Here is a 13,645-nt window from a genome sequence, read left to right on the forward strand (position 1 = left end):
TAGATGAAAATTCCTGCTGAGTCGTTATTATTTGAATCCATTTAAGGCAGCGAAATGGCAGAACAGTTTGCACGCCGTACAGAATACTTAGCAGTATTTCGTCCGTCTTTACGTTCTGAGTTCAAATTCCATTGAGGTTGACTTTCCCTTTCGTCCTTTCGAGATCGATAAAATAAATATCTGTTGAGCACTGAGATTGATGCAATTGACTACACACTTCCCCTAAAATTTCGTTCATATCTAAAAGGGGGTTAAAGATACAGTGGACAAACAAGGACAGACAAAGGGATCAAATCGATTACATCGACCCCAGTGTGTAACTGATACTTAATTTATCGAACCAGAAAGGATGAAAGACAAAGTCGACCCCGGCGAAATTTGAACTCAGAACATAAAGACAGACGAAATACGGCTACGCATTTCGCCCGGCGTGCTAACGTTTCTTATTTCTTTATTGCCCACAAGGGCCTAAACATAGAGGGGACAAACAAGAAAAGACAAAGGGATCAAATCGATTACATCGACCCCAGTGTGTAACTAGTACTTAATTTATCGACCCAGAAAGGATGAAAGGCAAAGTCGACCTCGGCAGAATTTGAAATCAGAACGTAGCGACAGACGAAATACGGCTACGCATTTCGTCCGGCGTGCTAACGTTACTGCCAGCTCGCTGCCTTAGAACTCCTAATAATATTGAATCATAAAAATACAATATAATTTTTTAAACATCGAATGGCCAGGTGGGTCCACCAGAATATAAAACAGGAGTCCAAGGAGTCCATAGGTAAACAAAAAAAATGCTTGAGAAACATTTATTTACGAGAAACTGTTCAAACAAGAAATCGAAACTGGAACTATGGCATAGAAACAGCTGATTGAAAGCCTATTTCTTCTCTGCGGCACATGCTTCAATTCCGTATTCGAGAAAATAACTTCCAGTTCATCTGAACGGCAAAACCAATTAATTACCAATATTTTGGAGATGCACAGCCAATCGTTTAAACCTGAAGCATAAAGTACAGTAGTATAACAACATAAATATTATTATTTCCTCTGTCAGAACAAAACAAATCAAAATAAATTGACAGGAAATTATCAAGCTTCGCTATTTGTTCCCGACTTGATTGTTTCACACATCTAGTTTGATTTTAATTAAATTGAATTCAAGTATTTATTGGTTTGTAAAAGAAATGATTGGTTATGAAATTAATTAGCTGATCTGTTCTTTTTAAGTAATAACAGATTTATAATCTAATTGCTAGCTTTAATATATTTCTGTAGTCATATCTACAATCTCTGAATTAATTGTTACCAGATGACTGTCAAGAATAATTATCGAGTGATATCTAATTTATATTAGTGTCCTTCCAACTATTACGGCTGCTGAATAATATAATCTGTAATTTTAGTTGCATTTAAAAATTAGCTTCGAATAACTGACATCCATAACTGAAGAACCAGCTCATAGCTGAGAAATGGCCATCGTTTAAATTTTTAACACAGCACGAATTGCCAATGATTACGTTCACAGTAAAACCGCCGAATGGAAACCGGATGTCAGCTTCGATTCCCGATTAATGCCTCTTCACTTCATTTTTGTTTCTAACACATTTGTAGAATGCATGAATGTCACAGCATTATATTTCATGTCCTGTGTAAGCCTAGGGCTTTAACCTATCAATACTGTTCAGTGTAGGGACTGACAGGTGAAAGATTAGACCCAACGTTTCCGAGCGACTAAAAGAGGGTTCAAGGTATTTGTACCCTTATCTCGCAAAGCCTTCACCAGTAAAAACTACTGAAAACTGATTCACGGATTGGAGGGTTGTCGTGTGAGTGGTGCAAAGGGGCCATCCACCAGGAATGGTAGGGAATCACCAACAAACCGGGGATGCAACGATGCGCTGTTACAACACATGCACCCCATACTAGTATTATTTCTACTACTACTATAGCTGCTGCTACTACTATGATTGCTGCTGCTACTACTACGACTGCTGCTGCTGCTACTACCACTACTATTACGATTACTACTGCTGCTACTACTACTACTACTAACTACTACTACGACGACGACGATTGCTGCTGCTGCTGCTACTACTACTTCTACTACTACTACTACTACTCCACGTAAGCAAAAAGGCAGCTCTGTATGTGAATCTAGAAAATAATTATGATCTGGTTTTGAGTATCCCATTGACGCAGCTTAATCCAATACAAATACAGATAATCGCCAGACAGGGTTAAAGCGATAGACCGAATGGGGAGGCTGAGTGTTCGAATCCAAAGTACAATTCATTCGACACGTTTCCGAGCCGCCTAGTTTCTGTTTTGTGGTTTTTCATTAACCCACGACTATAATGGTTCTAGATTTTGGCACAATGCCAGCAATTTCAGGGAAGTGGGTAATTCTATTACATCGACCCCAGTACCTGACTTGTACTTATTTCATCGACCCCGAAAGGATGAAAGGCAAAGTCGACCCCTGCAGAATTTGAACTCAGAACGTAATGCCGCTAAACATTTGCTCGGTGGGCTAACGATTCTCTTATCTACTCCAGACACAAGGCCCGAAATTTGGGGGGAGGAGGCCAGTCAATTAGATCGACTCCAGTACGCAACTGGTACTTAATTTATCGACCTCGAAAGGATGAAAGGCAAAGTCGAAAGCGGTGGAATATGAACTCAGAACGTAAAGACAGACGAAATACCGCTAAGCATTTGGCCAGGAGTGCTAACGTTTCTTATTTCTTTATTGCCCACAAGGGGCTAAACATAGAGGGGACAAACAAGGACAGACAAAGGGATTAAGTCGATTACATCGACCCCAATGCGTATCTGGTACTTAATTTATCGACCCCGAAAGGATGAAACGCAAAGTCGACCTCGGTGGAATTTGAAATCAGAACGTAACGGCAGACGAAATACGGCTACGCATTTCGCCCGGCGTGCTAACGGTTCTACCAGCTCACCGCCTTACAACTCCTAATGATATTATTTTCTACTCTAAGCACAAGGCCCGAATTTTTTGGGAAGAGGGCCAGTCAATTAGATCGACCCAGTATGCAACTGGTACTTAATTTATCGACCCCGAATGGATGAAAGGCAAAGTCGACCTCGGCGGAATTTGAACTCAGAACGTAGCGGCAGACGAAATACCTATTTCTTTACTACCCACAAGGGGCTAAACACAGAGAGGACAAACAAGGACAGATAAACGGATTAAGTCGATTATATCGCCCCCAGTGCGTAACTGGTACTTATTTAATCGACCCCGAAAGGATGAAAGGCAAATCAACCTCGGCGGAATTTGAACTCAGATCGTTAAGGCAGGCGAAATACCGCTCGGCATTTCGCCCGGCGTGCTAACGTTTCTGCCGGCTCGCCGCCTTACCCCATAACAATATTAGAGGAAATCTGTGATAATGAACTGACAGAATCGTAAGCATTCCAGAAAAAAAAAATTGCTTAGCAGATTTTTTTCCAGTTTAAAGCGGGGAGCTGGCAGAATTGTTAGCACGCGCGTCAAAATGATTATCGACATTTCTCCCGTCTTTATGTGTTGAGTCCACACTCCGTTTGAGTCGACTTTGACTTTTATCCTTTCGGCATCAATAAGCACCAGTTGTGCACTGTGGTCGATGTAATCCACTTACCTCAATCCCCGAAATTGCTGGCCTTGAGCCAAAATTTGAAATCCATTTTAGAGGACATCTACGTAAAGTGTCACTCGATGGAATTGAAACCCAAATCTAGTAATTGCAAAACAAGCTTCTAAACCGCTCGACCATACCAGTTAATGGGTTAGTCAGTGGAGGAGCTAGAGCGTGTGCCACCTGCGCAACCCTTGAATTTATATATCCTGCCCTCACCCCTATACTGCAGACCTGAAAGTGCTTTCCAGCTAAGAGCGCCACTCGGGACGGACCGTTATCATTCTCCGCTATCTTCGCTCCTAGAATAAGTCAAGAACTGTACGGCAATGCCCACAACTTTTTCCCATGCCACCATGACTAGCAGAAGGAAGTTATCTTTAGATAATCGGATATTTGGTTACGAATGCTGGCTACATGATAGACTCGGTCAAGCGTTAGTGTTAAATGACGGACTAAATTGACCACCCAAATAGATATTTAGTGGGTGAACAAACAAATGAAATCCTACGTGGTCATTCGACCAACTAGAAATAGCAGCCAAGTCTCCTTCAAATACACCCTACTGTCTACAGAAACGGCCACGTTAGGTAATGTAGTCCTGAGTCCCTTACACATTGGAAAATAACGAGATGGTCCCGGCTGGGATGCCTTTGATCATAGGCCTGCTCGATCGGGCTTGACGCGGAGTTAGACAACAACCTCTTTGAATCAACAAGTATCTATATAGTGACACGACCGACAAGAAAGAGCAATCAAGTAACCCTCTCAAATTACATCTTATCGTCTTAGAAAAAGGGACACCCTGGAATGTGTGCAGTTGGGTAACTATGGAGGGAATGAGGGGGTGAGGGTGATGGTCCAACCCGGGTGACACTTTTATGAGGCGGTATTTTTTTTTTTGGGGGGGGTCACCTGTATATGTCTGCATGGGCTTAGGAGCCTTGGGGTGGGGACGGGGTAGCACTCACTCTAGCTACGCCACTAAGAGTGTCGTCTTACATATATCTAGGGTATGTCCGAAAATAAGATTAAATGGCCATGGCTTGAACACCTTTTAGTATAAATCTACTCATGTATTAATTCAATGACACTTAACATATTCTGATAGTTAAATACAATAATAGTTTCAAATTCTGGCACAAGGCCAGCAATTTCAGGGGTAGGGGTAAGTCGATTACATCGACCCCATTGCTCAACTGGTACTTATTTTATCGACTTCAAAAGGATGAAAGGCAAAGTCGACCTTAGTGGGATTCGAACTCAGAACTTAAGGACGGACGAAATGACGCAAAACATTTTACCTGGCAGGCCACCTTAAATACAATAATAAAACGATAACATGCCCAACACATTTATGATCAATTCAACAGATGAATTTATTGATATACTTAGAACAACCACACCTAAAAACATCATTGCTCCCTAAGATGTTAAGCAGTTAATCATTAATGTGCCAATAAACATCGTAATATATTCCATAGTCAAGCATGCATACACCATCAACACGATGGGTGAAATGCTTAGCGGCATTTTTGCCACCCTTACGTTCTGAGTTCAAATTACGTCAAGGTCGACTTTGCCTTTCATCATACCGGGTTCGATTAAATAAATATTGGGGTCGATGTAATCGACAAATCCCCTCCCCTCAAATTTCAGGCCTTGTGTTATTAACTGTTCAATGTTTGGTTTATTGAAGCAACTTTCTACTGCATCGTCTTCTACACTTCCGTGTTACTGGGGTGTGTGCAGCATTGTGTGTTCTTTTCTGCTGTTGGGAGTGTGCGAACTCTTCCTGGTACTGTATTGTGTTGTGGTGCTGTCTTTTGTTGTGTTACTGCTTATATCGTGTTGAGTGTGTAATACCTTGATTTCTGGCTTGCTGGTGGAAGTTTATTCCACTGGGTAAACGGTGTATAGAGTGTATCTTGTATTTGTGGGTTGCTTTGTTTAGGTTGTATTACTGGATTGATAACGTCTCATATAGGATATGGGCAATTCCTAGCAGGGCTATTTTTTAGACAGTGTGTAGTGTTGAGGGTCCAGGTATAGCTTCTACATTTTTATTCATATGATTTTTTATCATGCCCAATGCTCCAGTTATTCTTTTCTCCTCTAGGCACAAGGCACGAAATTTTGGTGAAGGGGACCAGTCGATTAGATCGACTCCAGTACGCAACTGGTACTTAATTTATCGACCCTGAAAAGATGAAAGCAAAATCGACCGCAGCGCAACAGCGCAATTTGAGCTAAGAACGTAAAGACAGACGAAATACCTATTTCTTTACTGCCCACAAGAGGCTACACACAGAGGGGACAAACAAGGACAGACAAACGGATTAAGTCGATTATATCGCCCCCAGTGCGTAACTGGTACTTATTTAATCGACCCCGAAAGGATGAAAGGCAAAGTCGACCTCGACGGAATTTGAACTCAGAACGTAGCGGCAGACGAAATACCTATTTCTTTACTTCCCACAAGGAGCTAAATATAGAGGGGACAAACAAGGACAGACATAGGTATTAAGTCGATTACATCGACCCCAGTGTGTAACTGGTACTTAATTTATCGACCCCGAAAGGATGAAAGGCAAAGTCGACCTCGGCGGAATTTGAACTCAGAACGTAACGACAGACGAAATACCGCTAAGCATTTCGCCCGGCGTGCTAACGTTACTGCTAGCTCGCCGCCTTAATGCTCCAGTTATTATTGGTATTGTTTTTACCTTCATGCCCTATATTTTGAATACTTCAATTTCGAGGTCTTTGTACTTCGACAATTTCTCCAATTCTGCATTGGCAATCTTTTGATCTGAAGAAACAGTAATGTCTACAGGTGATTTTTCCCCAATCACTGACTATCATGTGTGGACGATTAGCTTTTATGAACCTGCATATCCGAGATGATTGTGGCCTGATCGTTGTCTTGTATCTTGCTTGGCACATGCTTATACCACTTGCACTCAGTTTTGACGTTGTAATGTTGGCATATTTTCCAGTGGATATAACTGTTTACTTTGTCGTGTCTGTATACATATTCAGGCTTGGCAAGGACTGGGCAGCCCGAGGTGATGTGGTCAACTGTCTCATTGTGCTGGTTGCACAATCTACATTTGGTGTTGAGGCCTGTTTTCATTATTTTGTTTTTATAATTTTTCGTAGTCAGGCATTGGTCCTTTCGTTTCGGCTTTTTGTCCAAAGCTTTTGAGCCATTGTTGGCTTTTACTTATTATTATCATTACTATTATTATCATTATTATTATTATTATCATTATTATTATTATTATCATTATCATTATTATTATCATTATTATTAGTATTATTATTATTATTATTATTATTATTATTATTATCATTATTATCCTTATCATTATTATCATTATCATTATCATTATTATCATTATTATCATTATTATTATCATTATTATTATTATCATTATCATTATCATTATTATTATTATCATTATTATCATTATCATTATTATTATTATTTATAATAATATGTGAGAGCGCATGACTTAGTGGTTAGGGTGTTGCACTTGCGATCTAGCGATGATGAATTCAATTCCTAGACCGAGCGGTCCGTTGTGTTCTTGAGCAAATCACTTCATCTCACGTTGCTCTGCGACCACTTCGACACCTGACAACTGGTACACCGTGCATCTGTTCGGACAACATCGATTTGATGGAAAGAGTTAGTTAATGTGCGGCACGAACATCTGATCGCTATCAGCGAATCATTTGCACTGGTAGTTCGGCAAAAGCTGAACGCTCATACGACGTCTTCGACCGGGAGAGTTCATCATCATCATCATCATCTTCATCATCATCATCATCATCATCATCATTAACATCATCATTATCATTATAAGGCGGTGAGCTTGCGGAATCGTTAGCTCGGCGGGCAAAATGCTTAACGTCATTTCATCCGTCTTTACAATCTGAGCTCAAACTCCGCCGAGGTAGACTTTGCCATTCGTCTTTTCAGGATCGATAAAATAAGTACCAGTAAAGTACTGGGGGTCGATGTAATCGACTAGTCCCCCACCCCACCCCCATCTCCCAACCATTTTCAGACCCTTGTGCCTGTAGTAAAAAATATTATAAATCTACTCGATCAAGGATGAATAACATTTACTACTACTACTACTACTACTACTACTACTACTACTACTACTACTACCACTAATACTGCTGCTGCTACTGCTGCTGCTGCTACTAATGTTGTTGTTGTAGAATACCATAGGTATTTTGTCATTGGCCTAACAAGGGTTGTTAGTGCCGGAAGGTAAAGACCTTGTTGGTCCCCACCTTCCCTTAATTAACGGGCATGATAGGCCAGAAGAAATCTTGCACACACACACAACCCCCATACACTTCTTCACACCCTCGCCCGAGGACCATTACTCTCCTTCTTCTCCGTCTCCCTTTCCGCGCAACGTCTTTCGCATTTTCTTTCTCCTGGCGGGTGTAGAAAACCTTGCCTGCGGGAATTCAGTATTGAATCTTCTGAGTTTGGCGTCTTTCTTCGATTAATAGATTCTTCGATTAAAAGATGTCCACGTAATTTTTTTTTCTAGCGATATTTATTTAGAAATATCTATTTAACTCTCCCTTTTTCTTTTCTTTGCCTGTAATATCTCTTTTCTCTTTTTATATATATATAGATAGTATATATGTGTGTATATATATTATATATATATATATTATATATATATATATATATATATATATCTTTCTATGGTCCTCTCTCTCTCCCTGACTCTCTTTCCGAAGAGAAAAAAAAAAACAAAAAAAAAAGTAACCCCGAAAAGCACAGTTTTCATTGTCATTCGTAGTCAGAGGAGTTTCGTGTCATCTACTGACAATTGCACTGTTTGGTATTTAGCCTGTAGACAGGAAAACTGTTTATTAGCTAAAATATACACAAGAGAAGAAAATTAGCTTTAATGAATTCTCGTGACTCAATATTCAGCGCGTCTCGCTCGATATAGGACAGAATGGTGAATTACCATCTGCGAAAGTTCAACGCTACTGTCATGATATCAAGAATAAATCTCCTTCACTTTAATACAAAACCCTCTGCTAAAATATCTCGTTCATTCATTGTACGGTCGGTCTCCTGTGCTGAATGGGAGAGAATCTTTGGACAGGAACTAAATCTTGCATTATTGATTTCATAGGATATTTTGGCACGGCTCCAAGTCAGTAGTAACGTTTTGATACAAGAAATTGCATCTGATTACTTTGCAACAGAAATAAAAACAGTTTATTTGTTCCGCCTGCCAAATATTCCTTCATTATTAATGAGATTTGGTCGATTATTACTTAGCGTCGTTCTTTGCAAGGGATTTTCGCTAAATACGGTGCTATGTTTTTGGTTTTCAATCATCAGGACCAACACTCACCCATCCATCCAGCCTCTTTCTTTGTGTTATCGTTTAGCCCTCGGCTATTCCTAATTGGATAGACCTGCGATCAAAAGTATTCCAGCGATGACCATGAAATCATTTTAATTCTATCTTTTCTTCTTGCAAACACCTAATGATGCATTTATCCGTATGTCCGTTTTATATTTAAAGACAGTGAGTAATTTGAAGGAAATCTGGCTGCTATTTCTAGGAGATCGAGTGACCACTAGGTGGTTCCTTCTCTTCCTATACAGGCGGCAATATTTAGCGAGATATATATTAAGTTTATGGCAGTATCGTAAAAGAAAGTTAAAGATAGCGTTGTTGCTTTCTCAACGAAGTGGGATGAATAATTTATAAGTGAGGTCATGACAGGACGCTGTGGGGTCAAACAAGTTGTCACTCATTTCTAGTTCCATAGAAATACACGACCCACCGACCTTTTTTTCTGCGCTGAATAATTAGGAAGTGATCAGTAGTAAAACGAAAGGTTATATTTCATTTGTCAGTTTAACTGAGCATATCATACTGGTTTAGGGAAAAACAGAACACACAAGAAAGCTGAGAAGCTTCAACAATAACGGCAGCCAAAACAGTGAAAATAGAACTCATAAACAGTCTTTTAAACGCCTCATTCAGTGACTACTGCTTATCAACGTTGTAAATCCAACAAGAGTCATCTACGTGGTCTTTCAATCTGCTAGAAACAGTAGCCAAATCTCTTCCTTCTATCTCTTTCTTAAATCATAGTATATTGTCTAACACAGTGTTTCTCAGATTATTATTATTTTTTTTTTTAACTATGGACCCCTTCAATTCCTATTTTACTTGGGCGGTCCCTTGTAGCTATTCGATGTTTTAAAAACCCTGTTGTGTTTTTATGATTAAATATTATGAGGAATTATACCAAAAAAAAAATTGCTAAAATATGTTGTGCATCGTAGAATTATAAGCAATTTAATGCGCATAAAAAGCAAAAAAATCTTACATGGACCTGGTTGGGAGTCCCACTGGTCTAAGAAAAGAATAATGTGAGCGTGAGTTCCTAATACATAGCCTTTAAATCCTTAAAGCAAAATGAACTTCACTAATGGAATCGTAGTCAGAAGAGTTTCTGTTAGAAGAAAAATGTAAGTTGGGAGATTTCGTAAAACCGAACAGCATTTCTTTTCCATATGAGCTAATCCGGAAGAGGGCGAAGAGAAAAATCATACAATTCTGCTTATAAAAAGACTGATGCGGACTAAATTTTTCATCATGTCAAATTGTACACATGGCTCTCCAAAATAGATTAGGATAGGTTCTTTAAATTGAGAAACAACGCAAGTCATGGGCTGTACCTTTGAAAATGAAGACTCAGTCACAACACAAGCTGAAATTATTAGACATATTTCTGACTGTAGATTTGCCCTTCAATTCACGAGTCAAAGATACACAAAGTTGCAGTAACAGGAAACCACGTATTCATGGGCTAATTGTGAAATTAAAGTTTTCTTTGTTTTGCATCGCAGCACGAGAGAGTGGTCAAAGCATGGTTAACGAAAGGTGACATGTGGTCAGTGGGCGTCAAAATAAATTTACAACTTATCGTGGCATTCGAAGTGCGCAGAGGCAAACCGGAAGTGGGCCTAATAAAAAAAAGCGTAGAAACCAAAGAACATGAGATTAAATAATACATCTCAGAAAAAGTATTTGCTACATTTGCCGGAGTAAAAAATGTCGCAGACGGGAAAGTTTGAGTAAAATCAAGATAAACGAAAAGTAATCCTTTCTACTGAAGGTACAATGCCTGAAAATTTGGGAAAGGGGATTAAGTCGATTACATCGACCCCAGTGTTTCACTGATGCTTAATTTATCGTTCCCGAAAGGATGAAAGGCAAAGTCGACCACGGTGAAATTTGAACTCAGAACGTAATAGCAGACGAAATACCCATTTCTTTACTACCCACAAGGGGCTAAACACAGAGAGGACAAACAAGGACAGACAACCGGATTAAGTCGATTATATCGATCCCAGTGCGTAACTGGTACTTATTTAATCGACCCCGAAAGGATGAAAGGCAAATTCGACCTCGGCGGAATTTGAACTCAGAACGTAGCAGCTGATGAAATACCGCTAATCATTTCGCCCGGCGTGCTAACGATTTTACCAGCTCGCCGCCGTATAATGATTTCAAATTTTGCCACAAGGGCAACAGTTCTGAGGGGAGGGGAGGAATCGGTTACATCGACTTTGGTACTCATCTGGTACTTATTTTATCGACTGTGAAAAAATGAAAAGAAAGTCGACCTCGGCGGAATTTGAACTCAGAACGTAAAAACGGACGAAATGTCATTAAGTATTTGTCCGGCATGCTAACGATTCTGCAAGCTCGTTATCTTCAGATAAACGAAAAATAACGAAAATCAACAGCACCAACAAAAGAAGAAAACACACCAGTTTCTTTTCTTTTCTTTTTTTTGTTTTTGTTTTTTGCGAGGTGAATAGGGTGCCAGCCAAAACTCTGGGGATGGCAAATGAAACCACATGGTTGCAAAGCGAGCTCCCTAACCACACAGCTGTTGGAAAGAAACATTTTATCACATTATCTCTAACTGCCTTCTCTTATACTTTTCTACTTTAGGCACAAGGGCCCGAAATTTTGAGGGAGGGGACCAATCGATTAGGTCGACTCTAGTACGCAACTGGTACTTAATTTATCGACCCCGAAAGGATGAAAGGCAAAATCGACCACAGCGTAATCTGAACTCAGAACGTAAAGACAGACGAAATACTGCTAAGCATTTCGCCAGGTTTGCTAATGATCCTGCCAGCCTGCCGCCTTTAGAGCCGTTATTACAAAGATGGCGAAGACGGCGAGCTGTTTCTCTTATTAGCAAAGAAAGAATACATTTACCTTCTCCAAGTATGGTAGAGATGGGTGACGAATTTCCGTAATAGGTGAATTACAACAACATAATGAAATATATCAAGTGAAATGCGACGATGTAAACACAAGTTAGGAAAGGTATCAGCGAATGATAAAACGACTGCACTTCGGGATATGCTATTCTGTGTAGACGTGGAGATTAGGCTAATCAGCCGGATATTGATGTCAAAAGAGACCAAGAAAAGAGGTACCGCCCAAATGGAGTATCAGTTTGAACAGATGATATGGTAACTCTAGAAGAAAAGTCAAGCTATCCAAATATAAAGCTCTAGAAATAGAGAAAACCAGAATATGGCAATTGAAAACTGATATAATCCCTGATATAAGTTAACCGATAACCGACGCTCTGTTTGTAGCTATTTGTTTGCTAATTTAATTTAATTTTCTGCCTTTATATTCGTCTCTCCGATTGCACAAACAAAATTTTTCTGATTTTTTTGATTTGTGCACCTTTTACTGACAACAAATTTATAACACATAAGCTTACGGGGCTTTATGTCTATTCTGTAGATATAAATGAATATATGAATATATGTATGTGTTTGAGATCTTTCTGTGGATTTTGTAGTGCTCTTGTAGTTGCTGCTCGCGTTGCCTCCCCTCGGATTAAAAAGTGTATACAGCTCATTTGAGCACTGCTATTCCAGTCTGTTATATATTTTGAGCGTTGTTGTCACTAACGATCAAGATATAACTTCATATTTTGTAATATATATATTATATATATATATATATGTATATATATATATATATATATATATATGATACATTCATATACATACAATAGAGAGATGTTTTTGTTTCACTTTTAACACGTAATACTGAAATAGTGGAGAAGATATGATATTGCTGTGGGCTCGCTCTAGGCAAGAAGTTTTTTTTTGCCAATGACACTACATGGACCCTAAGTAAGGCATGTGTAAAATTTGAATGAAATTGGTTGCGTAGTTCTCAAGTTTTAGGGAAACACACAGACAGACAGACAGACACACATTCTCAGTTTTATATATATATAGAGATATATATATATGTTCGGTGCGAATGGTTAATATATATATAACAATTTAATAAATAAAACATATGCATATTTAGTGATAAATAAAACATATGCATACATATATGTACATACCTACATCTATATGTATATATACATGCATATATGGGTACAGAACACCACAAATAAACGTAGAACACAACGAGAAACGAAAACATAAAAACAAAACAAGGAAACGGACTTTTTTTAACAAGGAAAAAAAAAGTACAAGACATAGATAGATAGATAGATAGAGAGATAGAGAGATAGAGAGATAGATATGCATGTGTGTGTGTGTGTGCGTGTGTGTGTATGTCTGTGCATATATGTTTCTGTTTCTGTTTGCCATCACTTCTTGACAACGGGTATTGGTTTGTTTATGTCCTTGAGATGTAGCGGTTCGGCAAAAGAGACCGACAGCATAAGTATAAGATTTAAAAAAGAAAAAAAAGTTCTGGGGTTCATAAGTTTAACTAGATCTTTCAAGGCGGTCCCTCAGCACGAGAGCAGTACATTGAATGAAAAATAAAAAAAAAAGGATATCCACAAAAGCCTGCTCATACCCGTTGCACGGTGGGATTTGAACTGAGAACATAAAGGAAATGACAAGAAACCTT

This window comes from Octopus sinensis, linkage group LG7 (genome assembly GCF_006345805.1).
Source record: "Octopus sinensis linkage group LG7, ASM634580v1, whole genome shotgun sequence".
Classification (NCBI taxonomy): Eukaryota; Metazoa; Mollusca; class Cephalopoda; order Octopoda; family Octopodidae; genus Octopus; species Octopus sinensis.